Source organism: Hibiscus syriacus, unplaced genomic scaffold (genome assembly GCF_006381635.1).
Source record: "Hibiscus syriacus cultivar Baekdansim isolate YM2019G1 unplaced genomic scaffold, ASM638163v2 tig00110050_pilon, whole genome shotgun sequence".
In the NCBI taxonomy this organism is placed as follows: domain Eukaryota; kingdom Viridiplantae; phylum Streptophyta; class Magnoliopsida; order Malvales; family Malvaceae; genus Hibiscus; species Hibiscus syriacus.
In genome coordinates, this window is record NW_024062576.1 from 1,264,181 (window position 1) to 1,287,177 (window position 22,997).

The following is a 22,997-nucleotide window of genomic DNA, read 5'->3' on the forward strand; positions in this document are numbered from 1 at the left end:
TCGATTTATTTTTTTATAGATAAAATCATTTTGAAATCAGATCACCTCAAATTATCTGGTTGAATCATTTTAACTTTCATCTCATTCTGAATCCGTTCCGACTTTTAGATTAAAATTTGATCTCGACTAGACCTGATTTGAATATATTAATATTTTAAAATAATTAAAATGATATATTTGATAATAATATATTTATAATCATTCATTATATTTTAAATAGTTAAAATAATATATTTTATCATAATTAAACAACATATTTTAATAATATAAAAATGAAAATTCTTAAAATCTTAAATCTATTATATATATAAAAAGATAAATTAATAATTTATAACGAGTCGGGTTGGTGATTTTTACCTTAAATTCAGCTCCATCTGACTTTGAAATTATATATTATATATTTCGTCCATCCCGAACCCTAAAATTTCAACAACAACAAAAATCCTATAATACCGGATAAAACAATGAGAATGATGCTTCGGACATCGTAGTTATGTAATCTTCCTTGGCAGAACAAACCTATGTTTTCAAACATGATTTTTAGATTCGAATCTATTTTTACCAGATTTAAATTTTAATGTTAAAAATGCATGAAAGACAATCTGGAGTAAATCCGTTTAATCTTCAAGTCTCGAGACGGTATTATATATAGAAGTGTAGTGTGATGAGCTTTATCGTTTTTCTCAAGTTTTCCCTTAGAGCTAGAAACCATGACTCACCAGCATGATTATATAGGGTAAACTACTTTAAATGCCACTATCCTTTATGCTTCAGATCGTTTATGTCACTGATGTTTTAATTTTATCAATTTTAACATCAATGTTTATGTTTAAATGTAATTATGTCACTCCACAGTTAATCCATTAATGGCACGATCATATGGTATCTCTGTGCCATGACAATGATGATGTGACCCCCTTACTAAAACAACGTCGTTTTGACGCAACTGCTTTGATGTGTCTTATGAATTGCTTTACTAGGTACCCTATTCAATATGTATGTGGCATTCCTGGATGTATACATCCACAATGAAACAGGTATAGCACTATCATTCATCATACTTCTCACCATTTCCATTAATGTACGATTACGCCTTTCCACTATACCATTTTGATGTGTCGATTCGGACATTGTATAACGCACACAAATACTCTTAGACTCAAGGAGTTTTTTAAATGGGCCTGGAATTTGTCCAATTTTCGATGTCTTTCCATAATGTTCACTGACTCTATCGGAACGTATTACCTTAACCTTTCTATTTAACTGCATCTCAACCTCTGTAATGAATGTCTCAAGGACATCAACTGATTGAGTTCTTTCATATAATAAATATAGATAACAATACCTAGAGTAATCATCAATGAAGGTGATAAAATACCTCTCACCACCCTAAGACGATACATCGAAAGGACCACAAATATCTGTGTATTAAATCAAGTAATCCATTACTCCTTGTGACAGCCTGTTTTGATACATGTTTGGTTTGCTTACCCTTAACATAATCCACACAAGTATTATTCCAATCGGTAAAATCCAATTGAGATAAAACTCCACTTTTTAATTAGCCTTAAAATCCCTTATTTGGATATATGACCAAGTCCTTTATGCCACAAGTCAGCAGAAGATTCATTGAGTGTATTCCTTTTCATACCAACATCACATTCAACATCAACATTAAATAGGGAATTAATAAAGAAAATTTAGATTGAAACAATATAAAGTATCCTACAATAAATTAGTACCGCAAAGGTTTGTTCCACGATACAATGAAAAAAACCCATGTCCAATCCTAAAATCAAATCATAAAACATCCAACCTAGAAACCAAAATAAGTTTTTTAGAGCAATATGAAACATATAGACACTTCTCTAGATCAAGGCAATAGCCCGTATCTAACATAATTCTATATGTCCTTACACCTTCAATTTTAGCCTTAATCCTGTTTCCCATAAATAGAAAGCTTTCACTTTTCGACATTCGGTGGATATTTAGGTAATCTGCATAACATTAGAAACATGAGTGGTTGCACCAGTATCAAGCCACCAAGTGTAACATCCCGAAATCCGGGTCAGTGACTAAAATGAGAATTTTTGAAATTTGTGGATCAATTTAGGAAAAATTGAAAAGTTCAAAGATTTAAATAAGAATATTTTCATATTAGATTAAAGGGTAAATATGAAATGATTAAAAGGGTAGTATGGTAATTTAGCTTGGAGGATATTTTTATCTCCATATTTAGGGAGATAACACGTGGGAAAGAGGAAAAAGCTCCAGAAGCTTATCTTCTTTCTTTCTTCTTCTTCCTCTCGTGGCTCCAGCTCCCAAAGGTAAGTTGATTTTAATTGGTTAATTTCTTGAATTTATAGGTTGGGTTGGAGTAATTGGGTGTTATATAAGCTTAAGTAAAGCTTATATAAGTTTAAAACACCAAGAAGAGAGAATTGGAAAGGAATTTCTATTAAGAGTTTAGAAATGAACTTTTGATATAGAGAGGTTTTTGAAGTAATAATGATGAATTTGACTTGTCAAGGGTATAATTAAGAAGTTAGAGGTGAAAGAAATGAATTTAAAACACATGAAAATTTTGATGAAATTCTTTTATTCAAGAATTATGGTTAGTTATGAGGAATGATAAAGTGTTATAGTGTTATAAGAAGGTTTAATTATGTATAGATATGTTTTAAGGCATAAAAAGGGCTTAACCAGTAAAATTTTGGGGCAAAGTGTTAAATTTTTGGGTTGAAAATGGTCATTCTGGGCCTAATGTATCAGTACCCTTAGGAGAGGTACCGATACCTTATGAGGTGAACAGGCATAATTGTATGAGTGTGTATCGGTACACTAAGGAGTTTATCGGTACACTCAAAACATCAAATGTTATTTGTGTATCGGTACACTGAGTAGTATATCGATACCCTCAAACATCGAATGCAATTTGTGTATCGGTACATTGAGGAGTGTATCGATACATTGAGGAGTGTATCGATACCCCAGTTATGAAATGAAAAATAGGGTTCTTCCATATCAAGTTATTATGATTCAATATAATTGAGATGAGATTTATATTGATTCTAGATTGTTTGTGTAGTGATTGAACATAAGTGAATTTCCAGTTAGCTTGGTAATTCGAATATCAACATTCATTAAATTTGGTATTCGTGTAGATATCGATCGAAAGCAAAGTTCAGATAGGTCGTCAGAGTAAGATAAGCAAGAAAGAATAAGAGATTGGAAGTGATCATTGTGACCAGGTGAGTACATGATATTAAGTGTATGTTATGTTAGGGAATTAAGACTTGCGATGAGTCTAATTCCGATATTATGTGATATGAGTACTGAAGCATAAACATGTAGTGATATGATGCTAGATGTATTGTATATGAGTAAATGCATATGTCAAATTATCGAATGCATCTTTATATGTGAAAGTGATATGACTCATATGTGTTTATATTAGAATGTTACATGATATGCTATGTATATTAAATGAGTGATGTGAATACATGTTAGTGTAATAAGCTAGATTAAATGTTATAATTGAATGAAGTGGTTATATGAGAACATGTATATGTGTGAATATATGTTATGAGATAAGAATCATGACTATGAGCTATATGGAAAAGAATACAAGTAAAAGTGAAAAGCTATGTGATATGTGATAAAAATATATGAAACTCCAAGTGAGTATTACACGATATATGTGATAAGAAGCCTTGAGCTTATATATGTATAAGATATGATAATATAATAAGAATGCCCATGTTATGTGTATGAGAGCAAGGGGTATAGTTGGCATGACAAGAGTCGAGGGTTCTACGTGGTCATTCGAGACATATGTGATATGTGTTATAAGTGGTCCTTCGGGACATAGTGGTCCTACGGGACAAATTCTACGCGCCCCTAGTGGGAATTATACGAGTTGTGGTGATAGCATAGTACACAACCTCTATGTACTCACATACTTTAAGGTCCCGTTTGGTTCACGGTATAATTTATTCCTGGAGGAATGTTTTTTCCCGGAATAATATACCCACGTTTGGATGGAAGCACATTACCAAGTGCCAGGAATGAATTAAGACCAACAATGATTTTTTTATTGTTTTCCCATGAATATATATCCCTCTTCTTCCTTAGTTATTTCATTATTCCCATCTTCAATGTCTAAAATAACCTTCTCCCTACTTCATTTTGGCTATTGGGATTCTCTGAAATTGCCGCCGCGTGATTTTCGTCCGCCTTCCGTCACGGCTCCCCCTGCTTCGATCGATAGTATTTTGGTGTTAAAAGATTCGACTTTGTGTTCTCCTCTTTATATGGTTGAAGGGGATGCCAAAATATGGGCATCGTCTTTGATTTCTGTGGAAGTCGAGAACTCTCTGTCTTCAAGGGGGATTTCAACGGGAAGACCGAACCCAGTACGCGTTTGAAGATTTAATAGAAATTTCCTGATTACGAAGTACTAATAGGTCAGGTGGAATTCTCTCTTTTCATTTCCTTTGTGTTTACTTTTCTGTAGATCGTTTCAATTCTATGTTCTTTTTTCGATTATGAAGAAACGTAAATTCTTTTATTATATTATGAGATGAAGTTTGTTAGTGTTATGATTTGTTTCTGAACCTTTTTTGCTTCTTTTTCTTTAGATCTTTTTAATTATCCTATATTAGTTTATTTCGGAAGAAACATAATTTATTCTGAGAAAATTTTGTAGTTGAGGATTCTTAGTTTTAGGTTGTCATTTTTTAGGCTTAAGTTACTAACAAAGAACCATCAATTTGTCGAGAGTTTTTACTTCTGTTCGGATTTAAGGATCTAATACTGGGAAAGGTTATATATATAATTGGTTTATTTACTTTCAGTTTTGTTTGAGGATATCTTTTTGATAGTTTTATTAGATCTGGCTTTAGTTTACGTGTTTTTGACTTCGGACGTTAAAGAATTGTTTTTAAATATGCGTGTTTCAGTTTTTTCTTCGATGACCTTGAAGGAAATGAAGGAGATTAAGGAGATCTTCGCTTGCTACCTTGACTTGATTGTTTTCGAACATGTCTCCATATTTTACTGTTTCACCAGATCTTTTGCATATATTGTCATGATTTTGGTGTAAAATAATTGGTCTTTACCGCGATCAATCATTTTTTTAATCCAAAAAATTCGGCTTATCTAATTGGTAATGAATTTTGATGTTTATGAGGTATTTTGGTGGTTAGATCTGTTGGGTATAGTTTTGAAGAAAGGTTCAACTTAATTTGCCTTCTCATTAGAAACGAGATGGAGGTTTCCAAAGGAATGCTTTTGTTGTTGTGTGATGTGTCCTGGAACTAATGGTTTGTTGTTGTTATGGAGATTACGACTTTAAGGCTTCTGTTCTTGTAATTATAAAGATGAATATTTATAGAAACTTATGGGTGTTTTTGTCTATTATAACCCATGGAATTATTAATGTTATTTGAGTTTGAGTTCTGATGATTGAATTTGTTCTTTTATTTTTTGTAGTTAAATACGTCAAGATGAGTCATCCTTGGGAACCAAATCGCCCTTTCTTCCATGTTGGAAATCTTTTCCGTATGATATCGCCCAAGGGTTCTCGGTTGTCTCCAAGACTTCTTTTTTTTATTGAACACTTTTGAGGCCACCTTATCAGAGAGGCTGGAAAAACTTGTGCCTAAAGATAAGGGTGACATCCTCAACTTGTCATGGATGAAAATAACAATGTAGTTACTTTCTGAGATTCATAGCGACATAAAGAACCTGATAACTGACCTCCCTGTGACTGATTGGGATGAAAAATGGATGGATGTATACATGAATATCAGTGTGAAGCTTCTTGATATTAGTAATTCTTTTACCTCTGAGTTTACACGGCTCAACCAAGGCCATCTCATACTTCAGTATGTCTTGTATAAGTTGGAGTCCGACTCCCCAGAGCAGTTCACTCGGGCCTCTTCCTCACTTAATAACTGGAAAGAGCACATTAGCTCCAAAAACCTCATAATTGAAACTTGTCGGCCAATCTTGGACAACCTTGTGGAATCACTAAACTTGCCAAAAGTTAAGAATTCTTCAAAAGGAAATGTGTTGATGCGAGCTATGTATGGAGCTAAGGTGGCAACTACATATATATGCAGTGTCTTTGTTGCTGCTTTCTCTTGTTCTTCCAAGCATTTGGTAGACTTAATTGTCCCTAATACACTACCATGGGCACAATTTTTTCAGTTGTCCAAACTTCCTTGAATGTAGAAATTAGAAATATATTTTCTTCCAGAAAATTTATAGTTCTAATAGAAATGGAGGTCGCTGATGCATGTATCAAGAAATTGTCTCCTTTTCTCCAAATTGTAGTGGGTCCTAGTGAAAGGGAGTAATTCAAGAATTCTGTTTCGGATTTGAGAACGACTGAAGAGAAACTGAACAAGGGCTGGATAATCTTTCAAATGAAGTAGAAATCTTTTTTCAAAATAGTTTTGACAGGGCGTGATACATTGCTTTGTAATCTAAGAAAAGTCGGTGATGCTGCCCCCAATTCGATGATAGAAAAAATGTAAAAGAGCAACTTGTGAGGTGAATCATATGAATGTAATAAAGTTAAACCGTTCTATATACAGATGGTTTAGGTCTGAGGCCTTTTGTTCTCTAACCAGTCGACATATACAACCGTTGGGTTATGCTGGTATTTAGTTGTAATGTGGTGTATTATGATAGTAGTCACTTGGTTGTAAATGTATCCTTGTCGTCTTATATTATAAGTTATATAAAAGGCTCATATTTATTTGCAAATGTTCAGTACTTGCTATAAATTTCCATTCGCCTTGGATTTTTCCTATAGTTAGACATGCATATTGTATGACAATGGATAATTGTTATAAATTCTTAGTCATTTATTTATTCTCAATTTGTAATATCTATGATCCTGCCACAATTTCTTTGAATGTTTAGAACATCTACTCTCTGTATGATCAAGGGATATAATGCAGGAATGACAATACAAACAACTATGGTATGAATTTTTATATAAATAATTTTTATTTAAATAATTAGAATTTCACTTGTTAAAAAATATAGAACAATGTCACTTTGGTAAAATATACATTTCAATAATCTTTTATTCCTTCAACCAAACACAATAATCTTACATTACTGCCAAAAAACCAAAAACAGTAATGTGTTAGGTAATGTTACATTCTGGTAACCTATTCCCACTGGTAATCTTATATTTCATGAACCAAACACACCCTAAGTTCTCAGAAGTGTGCATGGGCTTTAAAAAGAATAAATAATTTGTTATGATGATATATGTGCTTCTCATGAAATGGTATATGTGATATGTGACATGTATAAGTGATAAGTTAGGATCATATGATAATAATGATAACCAATGTATATGTCTAATTGTGATATGAGATGCAATGTGTTTGGGTATGATATGTTCATGTTAAGTATATGCTTATATGATAAAAATAAATTAATGATAATAAAATAAGTAATGATAAGCATATTAATGATATATGTATATGTGTGTATTGGTTATATGAAAGGATATATGTTTTTTATATGATATGATAGTATTAATTGTTTATGCATTGACATGAGTAGAGTAATATTACATGGTTTTCATGTCTCACTAAGTCTATGACTTAGTGTGTAAGTGTCTTACACGTAGGTGTGGATAAGTTAGAAGATCAAGCTTTGGATCAGTAGAGCAGCATATCTCCGCTCAAAGTTTAGATCAGAAATATTTGTAAAGTATGTTATGTAAATTAGTATGTTGGCATGTAAACCAAGTTATTATGAATGTACGCTCTGATGGAGTTTGATAATGTTTTAAACTTATTTATGTAAAATATTAACTTTATAGAAAATAAGTTTTAATTTTTATATGGGTTTTTTTATAAAAAAACATACTTTGACTAGTCAATGTGACATCTTGAATTCGTATCCGGGTCACATAAGGGTTGGGGGTGTTACATTTAATGGTATCAGAGATAAGGTTTAGCCGATTCTAAGCTTAAACCGAAGTCAAAAGTGTTTTGAAAAAGTATACATGCCAATAAAAAGTGAAAGTTTCTGATATGATAGAGTCATGATTATGCTGTTTTCTAATAAGGTTATATGGTTATGTAATAGATGTCTGATCGTGAGAGTCCTCACAGTGAAAGGAAAAGTAATAGACCTGAGGGTAGTAGCAATTCACCTGCCCTGGCCAGGCATGGTGAAGAGCGAACACCTCCAGTAGTACCAGTGAGAGATCAAGGGTTATTTTTCAAAACGTTAAACGTTGTTTTGTCGCGTTTTCAACCCTTTGCGTCCTCAACTCCTCAAATAAATATAGCTAATGAATTGAAAGGTTTAAGAGCACCTGAGTTTAAAGGTGAAGTTGAGGAAGATCCGATTGTTGCGGATCTTTGGTTGAATGATGTCAAGATTATGTTGAATAGGCTCCACTGTTCTGATGTGGAGAAATTAGATAGAATAGTTTCTCTGTTAAGGGGTCAAGCAAGAATATGGTAGACAAATGTCACCATGAGATTAAGAAGTGATCAAGTGACCTGGTTATTCTTCTTGGAAGAATTCAAGCGTAAGTACATTGGTGATCAATATATCAAGCAAATGAAACAAGAATTTCTGAATTTAAAATAAGGGAATTATACCGTGTATGAATATGAATATGAGTTTAATAAGTTAAGTCGTTTTGCTGCTGAACTTGTTTCGACTGAGAAGGAAGTGTGTGACTGGTTTGTGGAGGGTTTACACCCTAGTCTAAGAGAGTTATTGATAGCCTTGAATTTGTCATCGTTTTAAGAAGTGGTTAATCGAGCTAAAGGTCTAGAGAGAACTCAGAACGAAAGATTTAAATAACAAAAAGCTCAAAAGTCTATGAGAATGGGTTCTTCGCCGAGTTCCTGACCATCAAAGAAAAATAGAGAATGGGGTTCTCGAACTCATGATATATTGGAATAAGATGATTTTACTGATAGAAGATCAAATCTCAGTCAAGTCAGACAATGTTCATATTATGGAAAGAATCATACAGGGGTATGTAGAGTAATTTCATGAGCCTATTTTAGATGCAGTGATGTTGGACATTTTATGTGAGATTGTCCACTTATGACTAAAGAAACAATATAGAGAGAAAGATCTATTGTGATATCTCAAAGAAATAGAGGTAGAGGTCGTAGAAGAAATCAATTGGAGTCATTCACTCCACATGAGATGCAACCAACTGTACAAGTTTATAATTTAAGGATCGATGAAGATGTTGAAGATCCAGAGATTCTTGCAGGTAAATCTCAATATTATGGTAAAGTAGTCGATTTTAATAGAGTTGAGAATCAGTATAGTATTTGGTAAGTGGCAATTAGAAAGACAATTGAAAGATTTGATTTGAAGCAATAAGTAATGAATTGTTGAGAATTAATAGAATATGGTTTCCAAATGAATAAGTTGTGTTGAGGTTGTTTATAGTATGAGTAAAAGATATATGTATTGAGTAACGAAAGGGGACTATATATAAGGTTAATAGTAAGGGTAAGCTAAGAATCGTTGAGTATTGTAAAGGATTACTTCAAGTGAAAATTCGAGGAGGAATTTTCTTAAAGGGGGAGATTTGTAACATCCCAAAATCTGGGTCAGTGACTAAAATGAGAATTTTTGAAATTTGCGGATTAATTTAGGAAAAATTGAAAAGTTTAATGATTTAAATAAGAATATTTCTATATTGGATTAAAGGGTAAATTTGAAATGATTAAAAGGGTAGTATGGTAATTTAGCTTGGAGGATATTTTTATCTCTCTATAGGGAGATAACATGTGGGAGAGAGAAAAAAGCTCCAGAAGCTTATCTTCTTTCTTGCTTCTTCTTCTTCTCGTGGCTCCAGCTCCCAAAGGTAAATTGATTTTAAATGGTTAATTTCTTGAATTTATAGGTTGGGTTGGAGTAATTGGGTGTTATATAAGCTTAAGGAAAGCTTATATAAGTTTAAAACACCAAGAAGAGAGAATTGGAAAGCTCCAGAAGCTTATCTTCTTTCTTTCTTCTTATTCTTCTCGTGGCTCCAGCTCTCAAAGGTAAGTTGATTTTAAATGAACCTCTATGTACTCGCATACCTTAAGTTCTCAGAAGTGTGCATAGGCTTTAAAAAGAATAAATAATTTGATATGATGATATGTGTGTTTCTCATGAAATGGTATATGTGATATATGACATTTATAAGTGATAAGTTATGTTCATATGATAATAATGATAACCAGTGTATATGTGTAATTGTGATATGAGATGCAATGTGTTTGGGTATGATATGTTCATGTTAAGTATATGATTATATGATAAAAAAGGAATTAATGATAATAAAATAAGTAATGATAAGCATGTTAATGATATATGTATATGTGTGTATTGGTTATATGAAATGATATATGTTTTTTATATGATATGATAGTATTAATTGTTTATGCATTGACATGAGTAGAGTAATATTACACGGTTTTCATGTCTCACTAAGTCTATGACTTAGCACGTAAGTGTCACGTAGGTGTGAATAAGTCAGAAGATCAAGCTTTGGATCAGTAGAGCAGCATATCTCCGCTTAAAGTTTAGATCAGAAATATTTGTAAAGTATGTTTTGTTATGTAAATTAGTATGTTGACATGTAAACCAAGTTATTATGAATGTACGCTCTGATAGAGTTTGATAATGTTTTAAACTTGTTTATATAAAATATTAACTTTATAGAAAGGAAGTTTTAATTTTTCTATGGTTTTTTTTATAAAAGAACATGCTTTGACTAGTTAATGTGACACATCGGATTCGTATCCGGGTCGGATACGGGTTGGGGTGTTCATTTAATGGTATCAGAGCTAAGGTTTAGCCGATTCTAGACTTAAACCGAAGTCAAAAGTGTTTTAAAAAAGTATATATGCCAACAAAAAGTGAAAGTTTCTGATCTGATAGAGTCATGAGTATGCTGTTTTCTAATAAGGTTATATGGTTATGTAATAGATGTTTGATCGTGAGAGTCCTCGCAGTGAAAGGAGAAGTAATAGACCTGATGGTAGTAGCAATTCACCTGCCCTGGCCAGGGATGATGAAGAGCGAATACCTCCAGTAGTACCAGTGAGATATCAAGGGTTATTTTTCGGAACGTTAAACGTTGTTTTGTCGCGTTTTCAACTCTTTGCTCCCTCAGCTCCTCAAATGAATATAGCTAAGGAATTGAAAGGTTTAGGAGCACATGATTTTAAAGGTGAAGTTGAGGAAGATCCGGTTACTACGGATCTTTAGTTGAATGATGTTAAGATTATGTTGAATGGGCTCCACTGTTTTGATGTGGAGAAATTAGATGGAATAGTTTCTTAGTTAAAGGGTCAAGCTAGAATATGGTGGACAAATGTCACCATGAGATTAAGAAGTGATCAAGTGACCTGGTTATTCTTCTTGGAAGAATTCAAGCGTAAGTACATTGGTGATCAATATATCAGGCAAATTAAAAAAGAATTTTTGAATTTGAAACAAGGGAATTATACAGTGTATGGATATGAATGTGAGTTTAATAAGTTAAGTCGTTTTGCTGCTGAACTTGTTCCGACTGATAAGGATGTGTGTGACTGGTTTGTGGAGGGTTTGTACCCTAGTCTAAGAGAGTTGTTGATAGCCTTGAATTTCTCATCGTTTCAAGAACTGGTTAATCGAGCTAAAGCTCTAGGGAAAGCTCATAATGAAAGATTTAAAGAATAGAAAGTTCAGAAGTCTAAGAGAATTGGTGCTTCATCGAGTTGCTGAACATCAAAGAAAAATAGAGAATGGGATTCTCCAACTCAGGATATGTTGGAATCAGATGTTTTTACTAATAGAAGATCAAATCTCAGTCAAGTCAGGCAATGTTCATATTGTGGAAAGAATCATACAGGGGTATATAGAGTAATTTCAGGAGCCTGTTTTAGATGCGGTGATGTTGGACATTTTATTCGAGAATGTCCAATTATGAATGAGGAGACAGTACAGAGAGAAAGATCTATTGTGGTATCTCAAAGAAATAGAGGTAGAGGTTGTAAAAGAAATCAATCGGAGTCATTCACTCCACATAAGATGCAACCAACTGCACAAGTTTATAATTTAAGGATCGATGAAGATCTTGAAGATCCAAAGATTCTTGCAGGTAAATCTCAATATTATGGTAAATTAGTTGATTTTAATATATTTGAGAATCAGTATAGTATTTGGTAAGTGGCAATTAGAAAGACAATTGAAAGATTTGATTTGAAGCAATAAGTAATGAATTGTTGAGAATTAATAGATTATGGTTTCCAAATGAATAAGTTGTGTTGAGGCTGTTTATAGTATGAGTAAAAGAGAGATGTATTGAGTAACGAAAGAGGACTGTATATAAGGTTAATAGTAAGGGTAAGCTAAGAATCGTTGAGTATTGAAAAGGATTGCTTCAAGTGAAAATTCGAGGATAAATTTTCTTAAAGGGGTATATTTGTAACATCCCGAAATCCAGGTCAGTGACTAAAATGAGAATTTTTGAAATTTAGGGATCAATTTAAGAAAAATTGAAAATTTCAAGGATTTAAATAGGAATATTTCCATATTGGATTAAAGGGTAAATATGAAACGATTAAAAGGGTAGTATGGTAATTTTGCTTGGAGGATATTTTTATCTCGCTATTTAGGGAGATAACACTTAAAAGAGAGAAAAAAGCTCCAGAAGCTTATCTTCTTTCTTTCTTCTTCTTCTTCTCGTGGCTCCAGCTCCCAAAGGTAAGTTGATTTTAATTGGTTAATTTCTTGAATTTATAGGTTGGGTTGGAGTAATTGGGTGTTATATTATCATAAGGAAAGCTTATATAAGTTTAAAACACCATATTTTTATTCAAAGTATATGGAAACATTATGTATACCTCTCTTTTCAAACCATAATTTTCTCTTTGGGCAATTAGTCTTCTTGTGCCCAGGTTTATTGCAAAAGAAATATTTCAGTATTTTTTCAGCCCCTCATTTCTCTTTACCGGGTTGTACCTTAAATGACTGTATTCCCTAGTTCTTTCATTTCTTACTTGGAGCTTTGCCGCCACTAGAACTAGCGTTTGAATTTCCACAATAGGAAAAGTTGGCTTAGGGAAGTTTGACCTTAAGGTCTTCCCTTTGCCTTGCCTTATCTTGCAAGAGCATGGCTTAGTATCCGAAAAAGACCATTTTTCCTTAAGTTGGTTGTATGTTCTCCGAAATTGCTTTGAATTTAGACCACAATTCAAACTATAACATATACCAAAACATTGCATTTAATTTCACCTTTGGGCTAAATCTAAACACAACCAACAATCATCAAAACATGTATCATTCTTATAACACATATAAGGTCAATCATTAAATTTACTTTAACATACAAGTCATCTTTGGATGTATCTTATATATTAATTAAACAAAATTCATAACTTACTTCAATTGTTATTAACCATGAGTAAGATCTACATTTGGGTACTCGTATAACTACATGTTCATAACTATAAATGTTTATTATTCTTAAATGTCATTTATGATGCTACATCAAATAAACATTTATAAACATAATATAAATCATTTAATGAATTTCGAGTGGGCCACTTTGGTGACTAACACACTCACTAAAATATTAAAGATTTAAATTATGATCCAAAATTGTTTGATGTGATCCTACACTTGCCTCGGCAACTTAACTTACCACGACAACTACTTTCCTCGACAACTTCACTCACCATCAAACCAGGATCATATCATTGTTCTCTATCAATTAACAATCAATCTAACGTCAATATCATAATCAATTATAAATTTGTAACTTCAATTAATCTTCAATAAGAAATACCCAAATTTCTTATGAAACCTTTAATAAGAAAAAAATATTCAAATTTCTTATGAAACCTAAATTGATGATCTAATTCCTATCAAAATCTGGCTCTGATATCAAATGTTAAAATCAAAATGATCTTGCATGCAGAAGCGATTAACACATAAGGATATTGATAGTGTAATTAAATCAACCAAATCAAGCTCATGGCATAGTTATTAAGAATTACAGTAAAAGAAATGAAGACTTACTTGATGATTCCATTATAATAGTTGAATATCCCAAAAGCAAGAAATAACAAATGTTATCCAATCCCAATACTGTATAATCCTCAATTCACCTTGTGATGATATCAAGACTTGTTCGATTCTTGATGAAAGAATAAGAACCCAAAAAATAGAGAGTGTTCTTGTTTTCTTTTAAGAGAGAAAGAGAGAGCCTTAAAAACTGTCTACTACGTTAGATTTTTAAAAAACTAACCGAAAGGAAAAATGACCGAAAGATCCCTTTACTTTTCAGTGACATATAACACCACTCAAACTTATATTTTCACGGTAAACCAAAATTCAAAATTTTCAAAATAAAGTCATAATTATTTTAAATTTAATTTATATAATGTAAAATTTTAAATTTTATGTGTTTTTTGAATTGTTGGATTAATTGGATTTAATGGTTAAAATAAAAACTTTTAAAATGAAGGTAATTCATTTTATAAAAATCTTTATTTACTAATGTTGATCTCAATCATTCATTTACTAATGTTGATCTCAATCATTCATTTTCATTCATCTAACGATTCAAAAAACGTGTACAACTTTTACTCATCTAACGACTAAAAAATTTCGTAAAACCTAATAATTTTACACCGTGCCAATGGATCTCCTCTTTCTATGAGTTATGATTCATTTACACATTATAAAAATATTTTTAAAATTTTACATAATTTTTTAAAATGTTAAATTAACTGAGTTTAATATAAAATTAAAATACTTAAATTTAAGATAATTTATTCTTTTACATAAAAATCTTCTTATTTGTTTTTATTAATTTTAACTATTTATTTTCATTGCTACAGAAATTCAAAAAATATGTAAAATTTATTGGATAAACGAATCTTACATCTCTATATATTTACATTATTATAGCAGTTATGGGCCAATAGTATTATTTATTAATTGATCGACTACGGTGGATCATTTTTCTAAATAAATGTTCACTCTATATCTTCTTTTAATATATGCTTTGTATATATGGCAACCACAAGGAAATATTCTCTAGGTATCTTTGCCCCTATAATGATAGGAGATTCTTAACAAAAATTCCTCAGTTTCTTCTTTCAAACATAAATTAAACAGAATTAGATCAGCTAGTTGGGTTGTTTAGTTCAAGTAGAAGTTTCGAGTACAAATTTGTAAGATTAACACAAATTTATTGTATTATAATCCTATTCGATTCGAATTTTTATAATTATTTTTTATAGTATAAAGCGGACAAAGTGCTTCACCTATGCAACTTGCATGAAACTAGAAAAGTAATGCTTTTCGAAAAGAAGAAAGTGCACAGTTTTGTTACTGGTAAGAGAAAAAAGCTTATTGAACTTTATATATGCACCATGTGGGTCGAATGGGGCCTCAAAACTATACGTGCATTGTTACAATCAATTTGGTGGCACCGGCCATGAAGGTTTACCGAAGCAGCATCAATAATAACAATTTAGTGACAGCAACAAGCAGCAAAGGCAACAGCCAAAGAAATGAAAACTATTAGTAATGGCACAAGGGAAAAAAAGAAGAAGAAAAAAGTATATTTGCAGAAAAAAGCATCAATGGGAACTCTTGCTTTGCTGTTCATATTTTTACCACAATTTTGAGCATTAGCAGAAGTTTTTTAGGGTTAAAGGTCATTTGAGGATTCCTCACTGCACTAACGGGGGAGATTCTTTAAGTGGGTTTAACCAAAATGAAAAGCCATGATCCTTCTACTTTTTTCAAGCCATGGAATTTACTTTATTTTTTTTTATCGAGAATATTGACCTAAAATTTAAAACAGATGATAAAATAAATAATTTGACATGTAGGAAATCACATATACTCTTTCTGATGAATTAAGAATTATTGTACTTTGTTCAAACATCCTCTCCAAATTGTGTCTCCGCTGCTGATTCTCTACTTCTTAAGACCTCTGGAGTTCCATTCAACTGCGAGGTCTATTCATTTTATTAACTTATAAATAGTTATCATCATCCTAAATCTGATACCAAGACCAAAAATATGTATATAGATCTATGTGAAGCACAGATGGGGGCTTTATCTTTTTTTTTTTGAAATTCTCTTAGAATATTATTCATCGTCTTTTTTAACTTGTTTATTCTCTCTTTCATATTTATAAAATTATCGGGACGATTCTCTATTCAATTTAAAAGATAATCTCATTTCTTATGCCAACAAGATTCTATTCCATCATGATAGTAGAAGAAGAAAGATGCCCTAATTGCCGGGGGTCAGGATTCTAAGCAAAAGCCTAAGAATAGGAAAAGGGGTAGTAAATATCAATATTTAAATCCGAACTAAGTATAACTACGTAAAATATGGCCGCATAAATCAAATTAAACACAATGTTTCAAGAATGAATTGAGAAGTACGAAGGGTGTCACATATGCTGTTCTTATGAACTAAGATCACTCAATTGTCGAGGGTCAAGAACCATACAATTTATGGGTATTGAACCAAAGAAGTATGAATTCTTGGAGTCCTTTTTATCAACCTTTTTTTTAGTTCAATGGATACAGAATGTGAATAATAAAACATAAAAACACCATTATGATCTCCTTTTAAACTAATAATAAACTATGATAGGGACATATTGCATCTTCAAGGTTATTCACGTGGCAAGGAGATGGAGGAATCCCGCAGAAAGGGGAGAAAACAATAGCTGCTCTTTCATTTCCTCGGTTCCTCTCGAAATCAAATAGCTCTTTAGTTGTTACCGGAGACAAAGGCTTGTAATGATCCAGGGAAGAAGCGGTGTATCACCGGGGATGTTAACCATCGTGATATCGTGGATGCTTGACCGTCTCTTATCCTTCCTTCCGGTGAGTTGCCTGATGAAGTATTTCTGAGCGTGACTTGCCACCTGAGTCGGTGTTCTAGATGTCACGAAATTACGTGAAATACTCCTCCAGTCCCCTCTACCATACTTTTTAAGTCCCATTAGAAATTGCCTGTCATTAATCATGCAAATGATACATCATGAGATGCCTAAAGGAGCATGAGTAAACCATTGAAAGCGCAGCGGTTACCTGTGCTCGTCTTCGGTCCATGGAACCCCTTTCTTCCTTTCTTGATCGGAAGATGGAGTCGCAGTCCCTCTTTTTCCACCTGGAGTGTAATCCAATGAAAATGAACAGCTGATATATCCAGGAACTGGTATCAGTCCTGCCTCGATATCACTGACATCCTCTTCCAATTCTCTGTACTGTTTGATTACATCCGCCACTGTTTTCCCAGGAATCATGGCGGCTACCTTAAACCACCGGTCGGGGGTGTCTTTATCGTACAAAGCCAGAGCATTTTCGAAACACTTATTCTCTTGTTGAGTCCATTTTATATCTCTGCTCTCTTGGAACAACCAGTTGGGAGCATGTAAATATGAGGCTGGTGACAGAATATGGAGTCCCCTAATCATCTGTTCAAAGAGAAAGAGAACCAAGAAAGATGGCAGAGGAATGAATGTTGTCAAAGCAATTAAATGGAACTGGAGGACCCTTGCTTTTGACCTAAGATTAAAGTGAGGAATCTTGAATGTCGTGTTTTTATTTTGTGCTCGTGAGTTTGTCCTGTGTTTGTTTAACAGTTTTTTTAGCAGTTGTGGTTGTCCTGTGTTACGGGGTTATGGCGTGTTGTTTTCGGCGTTGGTCTTCCATTAAGAAGGTTTTTAATGAGTTCCTGTCTCCCTCGTTTATCTTTAATAAAATATACTTTGCTGAGAAAAAAAAATAAACTAACCTTCCGAAACCACAGGACGGAAAAGAAATTGTTTGAGCTTAGCTTTACTGCTTATGTTGTAGGGTCACAAAGGTGCCGAGTTTTGATTGGTGAGAATAGAGATTGTGTGCACTGATGCTGCAAAAGCAAAAGCCATTCGGAATCGGCATTTGGCTTTGGTTAGTGAACGGAAGTGGGGCTGACAGTGACAGCCAGTGGCGAATGTATATGGATGTAACGTGTTCACCCTGATATTTTCTGAAATTTAAATTTTTATTTAAAATTTGAAGTTTTTTCTTTTAATATATGTGTATTTATATATCCTAAAATTTTATCGTATCTATTTAAATATAAAAATTTTATATTATTAATATATATATACTCACCTTAAAAATTTTTCTAGATCCACCTCTAATAACAGCTGTGGAGTGTTTTTGACATTTTAGTAGTGACACACGTGAGATGTTTTATCGTAAATGTTGCTTTTGTTTCTAAATAAAAACTTTATTAAATCCAAGCCTTTAGGGACAAAATTTTACCGTCCCTTGTGCATGGTGCATGCCTATTAGCATATTACATCACATCCGATTAAGCAACTTCATTGATAAAAAGAATGTTATTTTTCTTAAAAAATTTAAGCTTGAGCATCTAGGTATATAAGATGTATGTATGTTGTGACTAAGCCTCCTAGAGGATATCCTATATTCCCATTATTTAGGAAAAAAAGTAGTTTACTATGTTAAGAAAAAATGAAAAAAATTGAAATTTTTATATACCCATTATTTTTAATAAAAAGTTATTAAAATTTTAGATCCTATTCTTAAATTTTTATATCTATCACTATAAAAAACTAGAGAAAATTTAAACATGATATAGTTCAAAGATTCCTAATGTACATAAATTCATTCTTAAACTTGATTAAATCTTTAGAATTAACTAAACATAAGTTAAGTTGCTAATAAATGTAACATCATATATCCGGGTTAGACGACTGATTGGATACATAATGTCATAAAACTAAACGTTAAGCTTCAGCATACCATATCATCAACCTTGAAACTATAATTTCTATGCATAAAACAATATTAATACCAAAAGACGAATTAAAGAGTTACATGCTCGACTTAAGCAAAGAAACTTGACCAACGAGATCGTCACAAGACGGTTCATAATAAGTGAGAGGTGACGTTGAAGGGAAAACCTATTGGAAAACTAGAGCGTTAGTGTACACACGTGTTTGCTCATTTTCGCGGTGAAGTGAGAGAATTTTAGATCTTTTTTTTCTTTTACGCATTTAGAATTTTGGATGGTGAGTGTCGAAGGATGATGGTGAATTTTGAATAAAAATTTGGGATTAATTAATTGTTTGTTATTAACATTTTATTTAGTTGTTTGAAATTTAAATAAAAGCTTTCGATACATTACAAACTTTTTTATGTATGTTCATGATAAAAAATAATGATTTTAAATTAGATACCAGCTATTGATATAAGCTCATAACATCTGACATAAAATCTTATGCATGTTTCTGTTTTTATGATGATAATATTGTTTTCTTGTTTCAATTTAGATGTTTTTAATTTAAATAAAAGTTTCCGATACATTACAAAAATTTAAGAAATAGTAACAGCAGCAACAATGCTTAATCAAATGTTATTGAAACAAGCTTGAGTAAACTCTTACATTATTTACCCAAGAAACAAATTTAATCTCACCTCATCACTTTGCATGTTTAAATATCTCAGTGGCCACCTTAACATTTTGGATAATCACTTGGAGGTGGAATAAGTGACTCATTAGGTTCTTTTCCATTATCCACCAAGAATGCCATCTTCAATCCCCATGTCGTATGAATTTCCAAATGGCAATGCATGAACCAAACTCCTACAAATTTTCCAAACAAATCAACAGATTTAGTGTATTAATGAATATGGGAAAGGTTTTGTGAATTCATTGGAACATCGTTCTTTACCTCGGTTATCTGCACGGAATCTTATAGCTACCCATCCACCAGATAGTACCCCAATTGTGTTCCTTTCGACCGGATCGACGAGATTGAAGTTTGGAGGATTGGTTTTCGGATTATAGTTTAAGAGTCCCCTACCGACGGCAAAGAAATTGAATCCATGCAAGTGGATGGGGTGTGTCGTAACCGTCCTTCGTTTAGGCATCGGAATTGGGCTTTGACTTGAAAAATGTGGATTGGAGTCGCCACCGACCATTTTAAAACGAATTTAGGTGGGTCGGGCACTATCTTACCTGATCTGTGTTTTTACCAGAAATGTGTCGGGTTCGAGAGTCGGTTACGGTCTAGGAAGGATTAGCACCCTTGAACCGCCCTTTCGGTATCAATTAATTTGCCGGTTGTCTTAGTTGCGAAAATTCGAAATTAAAATTTAACAGGCCCGATTCAAATTACTTACAATTGATTGATTTGAATACCCTTAAAAGATAAAAACGTTAGATTCGTAGCGGAGTATAAAATCGAATTAGGATAGAAAGTGTGCAAACGTGAGAATAACAAATAAAACAAGAAAAAATGGAAAATAACAAAACACGTAAAAAAATAATAAAATAATAATAATAAAAATAAACAAAATGAATAAAATGTAAAAAAAAGACACATATAAAGGGGGAAAATTAATGGAGTAAAAAAAAAGTAAAAGAAATTAAAAAGGAATAAAAATAATGTGTACTATAAAATAGTATTTACTGAAACAAATAAAAATAATAAATATATAATACTAAGTAAAACAAGTAAAAAATAAAGATATACATGATATTAAGAAAAAAATAAAATAAAGTAAAAATATAATATATATAAATAAATAAAAACAAAATAGAATATTAAGAAAATATATATAAAAAACGTATAAAATATAATATTAAGAAAAAATATATATAGCAAATGGAGAAAAAATTAATACATCTATACATATATATATATATATAATGATATAAGATATATATAATAAAAATAATATAATATAAATAAATAAATAAAAGAGGAATATAATAAATAAAAAAAAATATAATTAAATATATATATATAGGAGACGAAATTAATATAAAAGTAAATTAAAGGGTAAATTTCAAGGTAAATTAAAGATTAAGATTGACTTAGGGGGAATATTAAATACTTTTAAAAAAAATGAACATGCCTCGGGAGTAGATCTAGGTTTGAAACTTCGAAACCCCACCCCTTTTTGGTCATCGGCGCAACCCACGCTTTAGGTTATTCAAACCAAATCTCAAGAAAAATAATATGCACATGCGAGAAATGAACGATTCAATGTAAAAAATGCTACCTTTATTCCTTTTCGAATCGTTTACAATAGCTTTGCCTTTGTATTTTTTCGTGCTTTTCTGTATCTTGTATGTAAATCCATGTCTTACAAATGGGGAGGATTACATGTATTTATAGTGAAAAAACTAACTATTTTTAGAATCCTATTAACAATAGAATCCTAATGCTACTAGACTTGCTCGGTTGTTGCACGTTTGTTGGTGTGGTTGTTGCTTTAAAAGATATGGTGGTGGAAAAGTCCTCTTAGAGATGAACTCTTGCTAGTTCTATCTTTTAAGAAAATGGGTGTCTACAGCTGCCCCTCTTTGTCCTTTTTCATGGAACGAAAAATAAGACAAAGATAAAAAGACACAAATTTTCGTTCAGTGGAGTTGAAGAATAACTCCCTGTCGAATTGAGTTACGGATGGCTCCTCCGTCGCGAAGTTGAGTCTATCTTGAAATGATTTGAATCAGAATGTGGCTTCTCGTTGTAGTCCACTTTGGTCTTCTTCTCGGTTTAAAGACCTTGGCTAAAAATTCGACTGGAAAGTAATCCTTTGACTCCACAATGTGGTTGATATGCTATTGAGCTGAATGAAACCGAACTCGAAAAGTCTTCGTTGACAGATAGCTTTTCTCGACTTAAGTTATGCTGACGGAAAAAAGGCTTCTTGCTACTAAGGCACAGCTAACCCAAATCTTCTTCTCGGCTTGAAAACCTCGATTACAGCCGGACAATAGTGTGATTGAGGTGTCATCGAGCTGAATGGAATCAAACTCGACAATTTTCGTTGACAGATAGCTCTTCTTGCCTTGAGCTATGCTGTAATTTTGATTTACCTCTGAGTTGAATGTAATCGAACTCGAAGGTCTTTGGTGATAGATAACCCTTCTTTGAGTTGGATATCCTTCGTCATGAAGTTAAAATCCAATCTAGAGATGGATGCTGCTTGTGTGCACGATTCCCCTTCGTCGTGAAGTTGAAACCGTGGGTGGCCCCTTCGTCATGAAGTTGATCCTGGTAATTGGATATCCTTCATCGTGAAGTTGAAATCCAAGTGGGTAGTATTGTTCCGAGTCCAATATCCTCCATCGTGAAGTTAAAATTAGCTATGGAACTGGGAAATTGTTTGTTGACCGCCAGCCGCCCCTTCGTTGTGAAGTTGAGCTTGTGTTGTCTCAAGTTCAATATCCTTCGCTGTGAAGTTGAAATTGACTCTGAATAAAACTGAAAAGTTGTTTGTTAACAATCAGTCGCCCTTTCGTTGTGAAGTTGAGCTTGTGTTATCTTGAGTCCAATATCCCTCGCTGTGAAGTTGAAATTGGCTCTGAAACTGGGAAGCCCCTTCGTCGTGAAGTTGAGCCTCAAATGGCATGATATCCTCCGTCGTGGAGTTGAAATAATGGATGTGTAGGTACGATATCCTCCGTCGTGGAGTTGAAATCGTGGATGGCTCCTTCATCGTGAAGTTGAGCCTTGACTTGAATATCCTTCGTCGTGAAGTTAAAATCCAAGTATTGTATGTTGCGGGTGGACACGATTCACTTTGCCGTGAAGTTGAAACCGTGGATGACCCCTTTATTGTGAAGTTTGGCTTCGAGTTAGATATTCTCCGTCGTGAAGTTGAAATATACTCTCGAGCAAATTGTGTCGCTTTGAGTTCAATATCCTTCGCCGTGAAGTTGAAATTAACTCTAGCTAAAACCTGAAAAAGTTATGCATATATGTGATGCTATGGATGCAATGCTCTTAGGTGTGCCTAAAATGCATATGCAACATATGTTATCTTGGGGCTCTGGAGAGAAATCTCGATCTCCGGTTACTTGTCTGGAATCTTGATTCTTGAATCTTCAAGTTCTGATCCATGATCTTGAATTCTTCAAATGTTCAAATCTGATGTGCACGT

The 22,997-nt window shown here is 32.8% G+C and overlaps 2 pseudogenes; one reads left to right on the forward strand and one right to left on the reverse strand.

Annotated features, from left to right (window-relative positions):
* Positions 1-5,507: 5,507 nt before the first annotated feature.
* LOC120214081 lies at positions 5,508-6,684 on the forward strand (annotated as a pseudogene).
* A 9,965-nt stretch (positions 6,685-16,649) lies between these two features.
* On the reverse strand, positions 16,650-17,744 carry LOC120214005 (annotated as a pseudogene).
* Between the last annotated feature and the right edge of the window lie 5,253 nt (positions 17,745-22,997).